The sequence below is a fragment of the Pteropus vampyrus genome, unplaced genomic scaffold (genome assembly GCF_000151845.1).
Source record: "Pteropus vampyrus isolate Shadow unplaced genomic scaffold, Pvam_2.0 Scaffold103, whole genome shotgun sequence".
NCBI classification, from domain to species: domain Eukaryota; kingdom Metazoa; phylum Chordata; class Mammalia; order Chiroptera; family Pteropodidae; genus Pteropus; species Pteropus vampyrus.
The window spans coordinates 4359393-4374547 of NW_011888884.1; the positions used below are offsets into that span (position 1 = coordinate 4359393).

Genomic DNA, 15155 nt, shown 5'->3' on the forward strand with positions numbered 1-15155 from the left:
CCAATACCTCCATTACTTCCTTTATAAACAACTCTTCCTAATTATTCAGAATCGAGCACAGTAGAGAACTGAATATATGCATAGGATTGAGTAATGAAAAATATATTTAGCCAATAATTGAATATGGATTTTCAAAAAAAGGAAAAAACAGCTATAATGCCATTATGAGCTAATATTTGGAGAAGAAGATGGTAACACAACTCTCCTCTTAGCTGGTAGACCTCACATGGAAGATTTGGGCCCCACTGTGTAAGAGCTAAAATACCCAGACTGGACCGCATTTAGAAGAGGAAAAACAGGATGATGAAGAGTCTTGAAACACTGTTGCACAAAGAACAGAAATGGGGATATTTCATGTGACAAGAAGAAAGACAAGGGGCAGGTAGGGGTGATGATTTGGCATGGATGCTATAGAAGATATCTAGGCCTCCCCAAGTCTCCATTTAGATGACCTCTCCAACTCTAGGTGAGGGGATTATCCTCATATGTAACCAAATCTTACTGTGCCACTTTTAACTCTTAGAGGCACAGGTCCCTTTTCTCCTTGCGGCTTGGGTTGACAAACATCAGTGGGAACGTTTCTGATGATGCACCAGCAAATGAGCCAAAGCCCAGCAGCACCTGACAGGCCAGTGCTCTTGGCTCCCTACTATCAGCTTTTCACCCACTCCAGAATCAGCTCCCTCAGCAGTGGCCCCTTCCTGTTCCCCCAAATAGTAAGTATCCCTAACTCCACCCCTTTACCCATACCCTTTTCTGTTCCTTAGAGTTCCTGCTGATTCTCCTTGCCTATTTCTACACATTCTTTAAAGAACAGTTCAAACTCTCTTTTTCTGTGAAGCTGCCCAAGCCATCCCAGAATACTCCCCTCATCCGCACTCCATGACCTCCCCTCACTGAACATCTGTATCTCTTGCTGTTAGACAAAGGCTCTTAGGAAAATGAAATAATAAATTTAAATCACTTATAACAATGCCTGACACATAGTAATTGCTATTAAAGTGTTGATGAATAAGTACGACAAGATAATAAATATATTTATAAATAAAAATGACTTGTGGGGTACTAAAAATTCCTGATGGGGTGATATCTTATTTTTCTATAACCAAGCCTGCTATAATCTCTCAGTTGTTGGTGCCTTTATTCTTTTATTTTAACCATTCATGTAGACCTCCTCTGTGCCAGGCCCTGTGCTATGAGCTGGGTTTGTGGATATGGTCGCATGGAGTACTTGTTTTCAAGGAGCTTCTAAGATGGTTGGTGGAAGAGGTGGCACATATAGAAGCACTTAAAAATCACAGCACAAAGTCTCACACTCAGGGCCAACTCCAGAACACTTGCTGACTAAGGAAAGATGTAAAAGAATCATATCAAGACCAAAATGATCAGGTCAACATCATTAATAAACTTTTCCCTAAATTCTACTTTTATTATTATTTTTTTTTTTTTGAATTTTCAAGAGGATATGAGCTTGTGGGTAAACACCATCATACCTAAGTTATATGAAGCACCAGTAGAAAGGCAGGAACTCAGCAGATGTCTCTCAAAATGCCAGCTTCCTTCCACACCTGTTGTTTGTGCTAAAAGTCTACAATGCAGGAAGGAGTTGGAGGGTTCAAAACTGGCACGTATGGTAAGAAAGGGTGGGCCTATTTTATTGTTTTAAAAGAACATAAAGAAATGACTTCTTGAGGCCCCAGTGAATTATGAGAAAGCAGGTCTTTTCTAATTTAAAACACTTGGAACTTATGCCTCTCAACTTTTCTTCTGTTCCTGTGGCTCTCAGCTCCGGCTGCTCACTGGCATCAACCAGGCTGGACCCGAGACCAATTAAATAAAAATCTCTGAGGTTATCAGTAGTTTTTTAAAGTGCCCAGGTAGATCAGCTGGGCTCTCCATGAAGCAGATACTAAATTGGAGTTTAGTGCACAAGCAGTTTACCAGGGGTTAATGCCTGTGAAAGATAAAAAGGGAAGAAAGCAGAACTGGGTAAAGAATGCCTCTAGACTGCAATGCACATCTGATACCCATGAAAGGAAAGCAGAGAAGTAGCAGGACTGGTCAGAAGAGCCTGAGCCTGCAATGCAAATCTGAAAAACTGCCTGTCAACCAACATGGAGGGAGATCTGGGGCAAAGCCTGCCTGGTAGAGGAGAAGCCTGCTTAGGCAGAAATAGCCAGATCCTGGTAGCCCTGCCATGCTCAGTCATTGGCTGGGGGCTGCCCAGAAAACACAGAGGCCCATCCTGAAGGTACTGCAGCTGAAGGCTGTGGGCTAACTGCACTCCTTGCAAATGAACTGCAAGTTCTTTCTTGTGAGATCCAAGCAGTGCACCGCCTTACAATCTCAGTGTGCGGCCAGCGTTGAGAACCACTGCTCTACCTTCCAAACAGACTCTGATGCCTGGGGAAACTATGTTTAATGAGAAAGCGTCTCATCCGAGACACCTGCCGTCCTACAGGAAGGTACAGCAAGAGTACCAAATAGAAGAGGAAAGCCATCCTTTCCTTCAGAAGGTGTGTGTGCTAGTCACAGCACCAAACACTAACTGGCCACGAGGCAGCTCTATATCAGTTCACCTGAGCATCAGTTCCTCAACTATCAAATGGGCTAATGATACCATTCTCTCCTCATAAGGTCGTTAGAAGGATTAAATGAAACACTGCATATGAAAGCATCCTATAAACTGTACAGGAAGAAAGTGAGAGCAAACAGAGCACTTGCTTTATGCCAGGCAGTTTTTTGTATATTAATTCATGCTGCATATACATATAAGCAGCATTGGCTGTGGTGATAGTGTTGTAGACATTGCTGGGATTGGCTTAGGGATGCAGACATGTTCCAGAAGTCATTTTACTATGCAGTGAATTGGTATCTCTGCCCTTCCATAGGAACCAAATGATGATCTGGAACAAGCCACTCTGTTACCCCCAAGCTACTCTGTTAACTGGAACAAGTCACTCTGTTACCCCCAAGCCCTGACACTACAGGAGTCAGCCATCAGTGGAGGCATCCATGTGGTGGTCAAGAGCACAGGCTCTGGAGCCAGAACCTTGGTTTGGTTCTTCTCCTAGCTGTGTGACTTTGAACAATTTCTTAACCTCTCTGAGCTTCAAATGCTTCATAACTGAAGAGCGACTAAGGGTACTACCCATAAGGACACACAAAATGATACACATAAAGTATATCAGTGAAGTTCTGGCACACAGCAAGTGCTCAATAGATGTTAAATGATTATAATTATCCCCGCAAGTGAAACAGAAAAGTAAATACTCATTGTAATTTTTTTCCCCTAACATAGAAGCTACATGCAGTAGAAAAGATCTGAGCTTTATGTGTGTGTGTTTCACTCTTTAGGAGTGTATGGACGTGTGTGTGTGTGTGTGTGTGTGTGTGTGTGTGCGTGCGTGCGTGTAGTGAAATACCTGGAAGGATTCAAGTCAAACTGTCAACAATGCTTACTTAGGGGAGGACAGTGGGTTGGAGGAAGATAGATAAAGGAAACTTTTGTGTTTTATTTATAGTCGGTATTATTTTATATTTTTATAATAAATTATTCATATATTAATTGCTTCAAATAGAAAAACATTAGAAGTTTATGGACTTTAATGTAGAAATAATCATCCTTATACTCCCAGAACATGTCCCTAGCCTGGTTCTTGTTGTCTTTCCTGCTTCTGTCTGGGTTGGAGAGTCTAGTGCTGCGTGGAGAACCCAGTGGTAAGCAGAACCATGGTGGCTCAAGGTCACTGACTGGCTTCAGGCTCCCTCCAGCAGCCACAAAAGTCCACTTCCTCTCTCTGCAGAGACACTCCCAGTTAAACCCATGGTTCAGGTACAATCATATGCCCTCCAAGCTTTGGTATCAATCCTTACTGACACTATGTGCCAGATACTGTGCTGGCTGCTGGATCCTGGAGGACCCGCTGCCTGTGTAACATGCAGAGGGAAGCACAGGGGCAGTCGAAGCAGAGAAACAGCACATAACCCAGGCATTCTGGGATGCTTCCAGGCTTCTTATGTATCCTCCCAAAGTGAACGGGTGAACCAGAACTAGGTGATCCCCAAGGCCTCTTTCTGCTCTGAAAAGCCACAAAACCCTGCCTATTGCCATTTATCTAACCTAAGCCATTTCTGAATATCTTCGCCTTTGGTTCTACAATGAAAATACAAGTGTTGTCAGAACTCTGCTCAGCTATACCTAAAATATAAAAGTTTGAACCTAAATCAGGAGGATTTTTAGATAGAAAGCAAACTGTCACGTTTTGCTCACAGTGAGGCTGGCTGCTTTGCAGCCCGGGAGTGTGGGAGCAAAGTTACTTTCAAGCTTCTCTTGTCAAAAGAGGCTTTAACTCATTCACTAAGTCGACTCTAGTCTCATGGGGGGTCTTTTTCAAGCTGGGAAGAAAAAGATTAGGCAGGATAAACTAACTGGTGTTCTTTTCTAAGAGGGCTCTATCCCATTGTGCTAGAAGCGGACAGAGGAAATGGGGAGAAGAGAAGACAAGCTTCTGAGAGGAGGCCTGCCATCCTAGGAGGTGCTTAATAATTACTTGTTGATTTATCCTCAAGTACGTTACTCTCCTTCCCCATAGGGGGAAATAGAAATCAGTGATTTAACAAGCTGGAAAAATTCAAAGTAGAAGTCACTGGAAAATTACTAAAGTCCTCATTAAATCAAAGGAAAATTACATTTAGTGTTTTTCCAGTTGCAAGGACCGATTGCTGCTAATCTTGATTTCACATTAATTTAAGAGCTTAAAAAATATACCAGATGCCATGGAGTCAGAAAACATCTCATAGATGTCAAAACAGGGGCAAAGCATTTTGGCCCAGGTCACACAGGGAATCAGTGGCAGAGCCTGTGTTCCGGGCTTGGGTATTTATGCATCTGTGTCACTACTGATTCCTGCTGGGTCAGGGTCCCATAACCTTTTTTTGTGCCATAGACACTTTTGGCAGTCTGGGGAATCCTAGGAATGGATTCCATCTCAGAACAATGATTTTAAATACATAAAATAAAAAGCCTTTAATTCCCTTCTCAAAATAATGATTTTGAATGCATGGAGACAGACATATAAAATAACCAATTATATTTAATAGTTATTAAATTAACGTAAAATTGCAGCACAGTAATTCATGTGTTTTGTTTTTAACACATTAAATAGATTTATTACCATAATTTCTACATAGTGATATGTAAATGATTTTTTCAAAATATCTGCAACATCTGGAACATGAGATGAAAGTATCTATGATTTCTATTGGTGACAAAGTCACCAGTACTGCTACTACCACTGCAGTTTATTGCCCACATTTACAAATAAAAGGGATGCTAAATTTAGATTAAAATGTTGTAGAAATAAAGATGTAATTTTTTTCCCCATTCAGCTATATAAAACCCCTGAATTCTATGGCCCCCTGGGTGAGTAGATTTCATGGACCCTGAATAGGAATGTCTGGGCAGGAGGAATGTTATGGTAAATACTAACAACATAGGTGTGTGTGAGCCCCTGTTTATAGTGTCATCACTGAAGGCAACAGGTTACCAGAGAAACAAATGACAATCACACTCCCAGAGAAGGTTGACTAATGCCCCCAGTAGGAGTTGCTGCTTTTTTGTGCTGGTAGTTCCTGGACACCGAGCCCAGGTCAACTAGAAGGATGCAGCACAGGTATACAGCTAACATTCCTAAGTGGCCTGTCCCAGGCATTTAGACACATATGGCACTTTTTAAAATAAGACTTTAATTTTACCTTCCTGGAATATGGTCCTGTGTGTTTGTCTCTTCTTTTATCTTTCGCTTGACAGTAAGTGAAAACACTCTCCAGAAAGGAGATGCAGGGTGATTTGCATAATTGGGTTAAGGGAAGGTGCCTAATCTCCATCAGGTACAGCTTTGCCTTTTGATATGTTTATAGAAGTAACACATGTTTATTTAAGAAAAAAAAATCAAGCAGTACACAAGAATGTAAAGTAAAAAATACAAGGCTTTCTATCTTTCTATCATCTATCTATCTATCTATCTATCTATCTATCTACATATCCACCCACCCATCCATCCATCCAACCATCCATCTATCCATCCATCCATCCAATCTCATTCCCCAGCAGTAGCCAGTTTGGGTGGGTGTGCGTGTGTGTGACATACATCCTTTAAAAATCAGAATAAGTATAATTATGCAAGTTACTTTTCTCGTTAGACAACTGCACGCTGATGTTCTAAATAGGTACATTTACTGTGAGTACCAGCCTTCGGGTGGACACTGGGAGAATCGCCAGTTCCAAGGTGTGCTCAACACTCACGCTCGCCACCCATCCCACACTACCTGCTGCCCCTCCTTGCCCGCTTCACTACCTGACTTTCTCCTTTTTCGTTTTTATAACCTTTTCTCCCCCTGTCTGCAGTGCCTAGCCTTAAGAATAAGTAGTTCAGGAGTCCAGGAAAGCATCTCATACTAAAGGTTCGCACCTGCCAGATACGTGGGAGTTGCTCACCAGGACACAGGAGCTTTCTAAACCTCCCTCTGAGGATCTGTAGGATATCTCCCGCATCGCTTATAAAAGCGAAACGCCCGGCCAACAGCGCGCTACAGGACCTGCCAGGATCCTGTGCCACCGCCGCTGCCCTGCAGAAAGTCCCCAGGTCTTTTCACCAAATAGACTTGGTAGCTGCTACCAAGTCGCCTTCACACTCCTACCCTCCCAGGCGAGTGCGGCTCGGACTCGGGGTGGGGGGGGGAGGAGAGGGAAGACTCTGGGGGACACCCCCTGGCCCACGAGCCCTGTCCCCGCGGCGCCCACTTTCCTTCGGAGTCCACGCACCTCCTCGCCAAAAGCCAGAGCCCTGGAGCCCGCGCTGTCGTTGTAGCTGTCGCTGGCCCTGTGCGCCCTCACTTGGACGCCCGCCTCCGCCGCTGCCTTTATAGGACACCGCCCTTTGTTAGCGCGGCCCACGGTGCTCCTTCCCGCCTGGGACTCTTGCCGGTCCCGCCTCAGTTCCCGCGCCCCCCACTTCCCGAGACCAGCCCTCCTTATGCCCTAGAAAGGAGGCAGAGGCGGAAGGAGAACCCCGCTTTGTGTAAGGCTCGGGGACGGGAGGGGTCCTGACACCCACCTGGGCTGCAGCTAAAGGCCCGGCATGCAGCTTACTAACCCTGTCCAACGTCGACAAACCTCAGAAATTAAGTGCCCCGCCGTTAATTCATCAGATGGCAATTATTTAAGCCCAAGTGAGGCTCCAACTGTAGGACAAGAACCACTTGCTTCAGAATCGAAGGTGAGGGGAGGCAGATCTCAACACCCACAAACCAGACCCACCGAATCAGGTTTTCTGGGGGTGGGATCAGAAACCTATTTTTACTAAAGTATCAAAAAGAGATTAAGATACGAGACCAAGTTTAACAATCCCGGCACTGGACAGATTCCCAGATATATTTATCTCAGTTTCCAGTGCCCCGCACGGGACTTGGTTATTGCAGTAGCCCTCCTGCTTCTGAGCTTGCCTCTTTCCATCTGTTCTCCAACATTAGTCAGAATGATCCTGTGAAAACCCAAGTCAGATTCCTGTCACTTCTCTGCCCCAAGCCCCTGGTGGCTCTACATTTCATTCAGAGTTAAGCTCAAGTCTTTGGAATGGCTCCTGAGATCCACTTTACCCGACCTGTTCCTTCTGTCTTTTGAGTTTCCTCAGCTCTAGCCACTCCAACCTCTGTTTCAGGATCACACCAGACACCCTCCCGTCTCAGGGCCTTTGCAATGTTTCCTCTGCCTGAAACACTCTCTCCCCAAGTAATCTACATAGTCCTCTCCCTCATCTCCTTTTATTCATTCAACGAATTGTTACTGCACGCCTACTATGTGCCAGAGCCTATGGTGGGCACTGGGAACGCAACTTCAAAAAAACGGACACAAATTCCTGCCCTCATGGCACTGTCATATTTCAGGTTTTGCTCAAATGTCACCTTCTCGATGAAGGTTCTCTGACTACAACATCTAAAATTGCATCTTCACAGATACGAGTGCTCTCGATACTCCCGCCTGGCTTTATTCTTCCCCTTAGTACTCATCTCCATTTAGTAATATTTTACTTATTTTATTTATCTTCCCATCCCCTCCCTAGCCCCAGTGAACAGGCATCCATCAAAGGCTGGCTGACGGATGAATGGATAAGTAAGGAATTTCTAGGCGTCACATTCTCTGAAGGACTCAGCATAGGATTTGGCACAATAAATTCACAAGTGCATCACAACTTGGTGGATAGGAACAAAGGACTCTGGAGTTGTATACCCAGGTTGAAATCTCTGATCCACCCACTTTTGTGATCCTTCTGAGCTTGCCTCTTTCCATCTGTTCTCCAACATTAGTCAGAATGATCCTGTGAAAACCCAAGTCAGATTCCTGTCACTTCTCTGCCCCAAGCCCCTGGTGGCTCTACATTTCATTCAGAGTTAAGCTCAAGTCTTTGGAATGGCTCCTGAGATCCACTTTACCCGACCTGTTCCTTCTGTCTTTTGAGTTTCCTCAGCTCTAGCCACTCCAACCTCTGTTTCAGGATCACACCAGACACCCTCCCGTCTCAGGGCCTTTGCAATGTTTCCTCTGCCTGAAACACTCTCTCCCCAAGTAATCTACATAGTCCTCTCCCTCATCTCCTTTTATTCATTCAACGAATTGTTACTGCACGCCTACTATGTGCCAGAGCCAATGGTGGGCACTGGGAACGCAACTTCAAAAAAACGGACACAAATTCCTGCCCTCATGGCACTGTCATATTTCAGGTTTTGCTCAAATGTCACCTTCTCGATGAAGGTTCTCTGACTACAACATCTAAAATTGCATCTTCACAGATACGAGTGCTCTCGATACTCCCGCCTGGCTTTATTCTTCCCCTTAGTACTCATCTCCATTTAGTAATATTTTACTTATTTTATTTATCTTCCCATCCCCTCCCTAGCCCCAGTGAACAGGCATCCATCAAAGGCTGGCTGACTGATGAATGGATAAGTAAGGAATTTCTAGGCGTCACATTCTCTGAAGGACTCAGCATAGGATTTGGCACAATAAATTCACAAGTGCATCACAACTTGGTGGATAGGAACAAAGGACTCTGGAGTTGTATACCCAGGTTGAAATCTCTGATCCACCCACTTTTGTGATCCCAGGCAAATGATGTAACTTCCCCCTGCCTCAGTTTCCTCATCTGTAAAATGGGGACAGTGATAAGATTCTGAACATTAAATGAGAAAAACAAAACAGTAAAAATTTAGCACTGCACCTACCTCTCAGTCAAAATATCGTAAATTTTATTGTGGTAGAGTGTGTTATTGTTACAACCACTAGCCCGCTTCCCTATGAGAGAATTATATAGCCTGACCTCTCCCATGTGGCTGGCAGTGCCTCCCCGCTAGGTGGATGGAGAGCACTTCCCTGTCTGCTTCGAGGCCTGGCCATGTGGCTTGCATCCATCAATGAGATGTGAGCAGACCTGACTCACATTTAAGAGTCATTGCTTGAGAGTTGGGCTCAGGCTTGAGAGAGAGTCATGTTTGGGGTTGCTCTTTCAGCCTGGAAGCCATGGAGCAAACCCGCAGCCAATCATAGCCCTCATGTAACATGAATGGGGAATAAATCTTTTCTGTTGGAAGCCACTGAGACTTTGGGGCTGTTTGTCCCCATCCTCCAAAAAAAAAAAAAAAATACAGTTCTTATTATAAATAAAAAAGCTGTTGTAAGAATTGCTAGGTTCTCAGGGGGCAGGAAGGTAAAGAAAACTATATCTGCTGTCAAGGAGTTTACAGCCTTTGGGAAGGAGAAGACACAACAAAAATGACTAGATATAAGACAGATTGTCTTGAGTACCAGAGAGTGTGAAATTGGAGTTAGAGGGGCAAACGATTCCAGCGGGAGGATCAGAGATTGCTCGTAGAAGGGATGACATTTAAACTAGGCTTTGAAAAAAAATAATAAACAATTAAAAAAATAAACTAGGCTTTGAGGCAGAGCTGCCTCTGACATTTGTGGGACTCAGGACAAGGATACGAATGGAGACTCCAGATCCACGTCCAGCCCCATTTTTTTCTACCCTCCAGCTCTGTCCTGCTCTGTGAGGGGTCTTGTGTATATGATGTAGACTCGCAGTGCACAGAGACCTAAGAAAGAGCCCTGTGCTGACTCTGAAAATGGAATCAGGGCCATTTGAGTAGAAATTCAGAGGTCCTGGATATCCATAGTATGGTCTAAATCCAGGGGTCCCAAATACCCAGAGTGTGGCCTAGAATGTGGGAAATGGGCCCGAGGTAGGTGGAGGAGGGCCAGAGAAGGGCCATCTAAAGCACAGAACCCAGGTAAGGTGGGAAAGGCTAAATAGGAATTACACATGTAGGAGTGGGGAAGACAGTGGTCCATGTGAAGGCATCTGTGTGCCTCGAACATGGGAGTAATATGTTTCTATTTATAGGGTACGAGGTTCATTCTGGTGGCAGAGCAAAGGAAGGACTGGAGAGTAGGTTGGAGAGAATTGGTCAGTTTGTGCAGAGACACAACAGGGGCCTTTAGAAACATAACCTAATATGTGTGGTAAACATTGCCTGTTTGTCCTTTTACTGCCCTTCTGTCTTCTTTGTATGGCGTGGACGGGGAATTGCTGCCTCAAGGCGCTCACGGTGACTAAGCTTTTCCACCCTGCCTGACTGTACCACAATTCTGATAGAGCTCTTGTTAGATTTTTAAACCAAGAATCTATATTACCCTTCATCTTAGCCAAAAACCTGTGAGGTAATATATTCTCTTAATGGTATAGTCTGTAGTTGTGAAAAAAAAAAAAGAACAAGAAGAAGAATCGTGGCAACTGGGTAGCAAGATTGATCAGATGCTGAAGAAACAATAAGCTATAAAATAGCATCTGCTTGCAAGTGGACAAGGACTTGAAAGATGGAGTGAGGACTGCAGAGGAAGCACAATTGTGTTGGAACCTTGGAACCAGGGAGGGTTGACATTTGTTTTCTTCTTAAAACGTTCTTACCTGTGATTGTTGGTCTTATAATTTTTTAAACGGGGACAATTTTGGTGTACCATTCCACTAGTAGTGATTCTTCAGAATGATGGGGCCTCCTCACCCATCCCAGTCTTCCAATGTGGACAGCTTAGGGGCTAGATCCAGGGAAAAGGGGGTGAAGTACAAATTTACATAATCCGATTATTGGGGGATTAGGTTCGGGCAGCTAAATGCCTCTGTGTGCTTGAGCTAAAACCCTTACTATTCATGGCTCTCACCACCCCCTGGAGAGACTGCACCTGCGGTCTCCCAGGGAGGGAAGAGTGGGCTGGGGAGGGAAGGGCAGATCGCTAGGAGAGCTTGGCCTTGTCAGGATCTGGTTTTACTGGCTTAATTGATCTGTCTGGATTATCCTGTGAACACTGGACCTCTAGTCCTGTGTGCAGGGGTTTTCAGTTTTAGGAAAGACCAAACTTTGGTTTTCAGAGGGGATTTCTATCAGCCCAGGTGGTTTTGGGCCAAGGTCATTCTGGCGGGAGGTCAAGCATCTGCCTTAACCAGTCTTAAATCTTCCTCCTCCCACCGCATTCTTAGCCACCTCCTCAATCCCCAATTCTGTATATCCAGGCCCTAGTCCGTCTCTCCATTTATCCGTCCGTCCGTCCATCCATCCATCCAGCCCTTCTTTCATTCACCTACTGTGTATGCATTCATTAATTTATTCGTCACATGAATTGGCTGGTTCTTGAGAGTTAATAGAATTTACTGGTAAATGCTTCTAGGTAGGTTTTGTACCTTTAAGTGTTCTATCTCTTGTCAATTTTGATACTTCGACATATAAACTTTGACATTTTCAGAATTATGAGTAAAGCATTACATATAGTTATGCAATGATTTAAATAAAATCTCTGTATTTGTGTTAATGCCTTTCCCATCCTTCATGTTCTGTGTTCACGAATTCTCTCTCCTTGATTAGCTTAGCAGATGCTTGTATATTGTTCTTTTTTAAAAGACTACCTCTGTGATTCATCCTTTTATGATTTTCTAATGCATTAATTTCTGCTCTATCTTTTTTAAATCTACTCTTTCTCATTTGCTTATGTTAATTTTGTTCTCTCTTCATCTCCCATTCTTAGATGGGTGTTTATTTTATTTTCATATTTTCTTGTTTAGTAAGAAAAGCATTTCAGACCATGAATTTTCTTCCGATATACTTTTGGTGTCATCCTGTGTTTCCATTTGCAGCATCTTTGTCATTAGTTTCTAATATCTATTGTTTATTTAAAATTTTCTTTTAGAAAATATTTTTAAAATCTCCTTATTGTTGTATCTTTGTGTAACCATTTGCTATTAATTTATAATAGTATTGCAGTGTAGTCAAAGATATAACTCATACATTTTTTGCTTTGGAATATTTATTAAAATTATCTCTTTGGTAAAACATATGGTCAGCTTTCATAAATGTCCCATTGGCAATAGAAAAGGAAGTATATCCTCTATTTGAAAAAAAGTTTTTGTTTTTTTTGGGTTTTTTTTTCAATCCATTAAATCGATCCTCTATATTCTTGGGACTTTTAATCTATTTGATCTGTTAGAGTTGTGTGAAAATCTCCCTGGACTACTTAGTGTCTATTCCTTCCTTCTGGTTTTTCTGGGAGTGCTTGTTTTAGATCTTTATACCTTTTGATGCACTGCATTTGACACATAAAAACTCATGGAAGTTTTACTGAGAGAATTGTACCCCGTATCAATGTAAAATGAACTTCTTTGCCTTACTTTTAGCCATGAATTCCATTTTGTTTTACATTATTTTAAATTTGCATTTTCCAAATAAAACTGTGCCCATTCACTTACAGTTAATGTGTAGGTGTGTGGGTGTGACTCTTGGTCATAGGTTTTATCTTTCTGTGGAAATTTATTTGGTAAATTTCAATTCCTTTGACTCTGATTTTCTTTTAAAGCAGTCTCATTCCTATGTTGAATTTTTCAAAACAAATCTCATTCTAGTTTACTTGCTTGGCTTGCTTACTACACTGTAAATGTTAGAAGGGCAAGGACTTAGTTTCATTAATCACTAGATCCCACAAACTGTGCTCACTGCATGTAAAAGCTGTTTGACAAGACATTTGTTGAATGAACGCAAGACAACGGTGACTCATTTCTGCAAACAGCTACCTCCAGCCTGGCCCGTATTCTGTCAGAAGACACATAGCTTGTTTCTTTGAAGTGAATGCTTCTAAGGCCATGGAAAGGGGTTTGGGATGATTGCTTTTTAAGCAGAGAAAAAGCATTTTGGCTGTTATATAGAGTGGACCAAGAAAGGATGTGGGGAGACTAGTTAAGAGGTCATGATAGGAATGCAGATGAGAGGGAACGGTGGCCTGACCTGAAGGGGGGTGGGTAGCATTGGGCATCAACTCTGGGCCAGGCACCAAAACTCTATCTCCATTATTTAGCATTAAGTACTACGAGTCATGCTAGGCATTTCACCCAATTTTCTCATTTAATATGAGAAATTGTATATTTTGATCATGAAGTTACATAACAAGTTATCACCCTTGAGAAAATAAAATATTACTCCCAAATTTAATACTAAAATGCGTGCCCAAAGAAACAAGCCTTCACACGCAGCTGACACTGTTTTACTAGCGATTCTTAGACAAACATCTTTCCAGAGCCAGCAGAGGCTGTAAATTCTCATGGATCTTAATGTCACTCCATTCACAGGACCCATAGGACAACGTAAAGATTAGCTCACCTCCTCTGAGACACTCCCTGAGGCCCACACTCTAACCTCCCTCAAACAAACAGAAAAAAAAAATAATAAAGCAAGTAACTACAGATGAAAGCAGGTGATGTGGGAATCCAGGCATCTGGAAAGGAGAAATATGCTGACATGGCCCAATCTCTACCTGACCACTGGGAGGGGTGTAAGGAGGGATGAGCGTTTTGGTTTTCTCTGATAAGGAAAGAGACATTTGGTGGTTTCATCGTCATTTTTGGACTTCTCCAAGGTCATTCTCTACATATGACAGAAAAGGAGAGATGCTAGAATCTGTAGACCAGAGTCTCCGATGTACACTGGTTTTGTGGCCCTGGACACACTCATAGACAGGAACAATAAAGGAAAAAAATGGTACCGATTTAGAAGGAAACAAATCTGCTGTCTACTGTGCTTTTTTCCAACACAGCATACAGTGACTTTCATTGACAATGGAGGAGAAACAGTATTACTCTATAAATAAAATTATCCTTACTTGGGAGATTGCCACAGCTTGCTGCTTGGTTGAGTTACCAGACATCCTCCATTTAAGAAGCAGTGAACATTGCATCTCAGGCATGGTCTTCTTTTGGAACCAAATGTAACAGAGCCCTGATTGTATAAAAAAAAGGGGGTGAGGGAGAGTGATCCATCCACTCTCTGAAATCAGAATTACAAAGGTTTCCTGCTTTGTGTTTAACACTACGCTGTCGATGCCCTTTCTTCCTCTTTCCCCCATTTTCTCTGTCTACTGTCTAACTCTGTGTCTTGCCCAGGATAAGTACAATGATGAGGTAACTGGTTTAGATTGTAAGTAGAGGTATTTATTAATGGGTTTAGAGGTTCACTGCTATTTTGTCATTTTCTCAATCAAATTGCTACTTCTTTAAGAAATAAAAGGATAGTATTGAGAAAAAATTTACCCTTCTGAATCTATTTCCTATGAAATTATAATAATAAAATCTCATTGCTTTTATGGTGGGGATTACATGGAATTAAGTATTGAGAAATACCAAGTGGGAGGTATGTTAGTGTAGCTGCTAAGAGAAGACCTTTGATTTGGCTGTGGAGGCAGACTGACCAGTGTTTGAATCTCTGCTCCAGTTGTCAGCCCGGGCAAGTTACTTCTCTTAGTCTCAATTTTCTCAGCTGTAAATTGGAAATAATAACCCAACTTCATGGGTTATTGTGAAGATTCAGTGAGCTAATGTATGTAAAGTTAGTGATTTGTAGCAAAGGCTTAAAAATGATGGTAACAGGCATCTAATGAAATCATAGTTGCTCAATAAACATTGTTTTATTGAGTTTTTATTACCGGAAAAACTCTATCCAAAATCTAGGTGGGGAATCTGAACATACACCTCTCATTAGCTCTAAAGGGCACTTTCATTTTTTTT

General features: G+C 42.6%; 1 protein-coding gene across 1 annotated transcript in view; it reads right to left on the minus strand.

Moving 5' to 3' along the window:
* Positions 1–14332, minus strand: part of TAL2 (TAL bHLH transcription factor 2) — a 17732-nt gene extending 3400 nt beyond the window's left edge. Inside the window, exon 1 of the mRNA XM_011364957.2 lies at positions 14255–14332. The gene's annotated coding sequence lies outside the window, so the exon portion shown is untranslated. The remainder of the gene's footprint in view (positions 1–14254) is intronic.
* Positions 14333–15155: the final 823 nt, after the last annotated feature.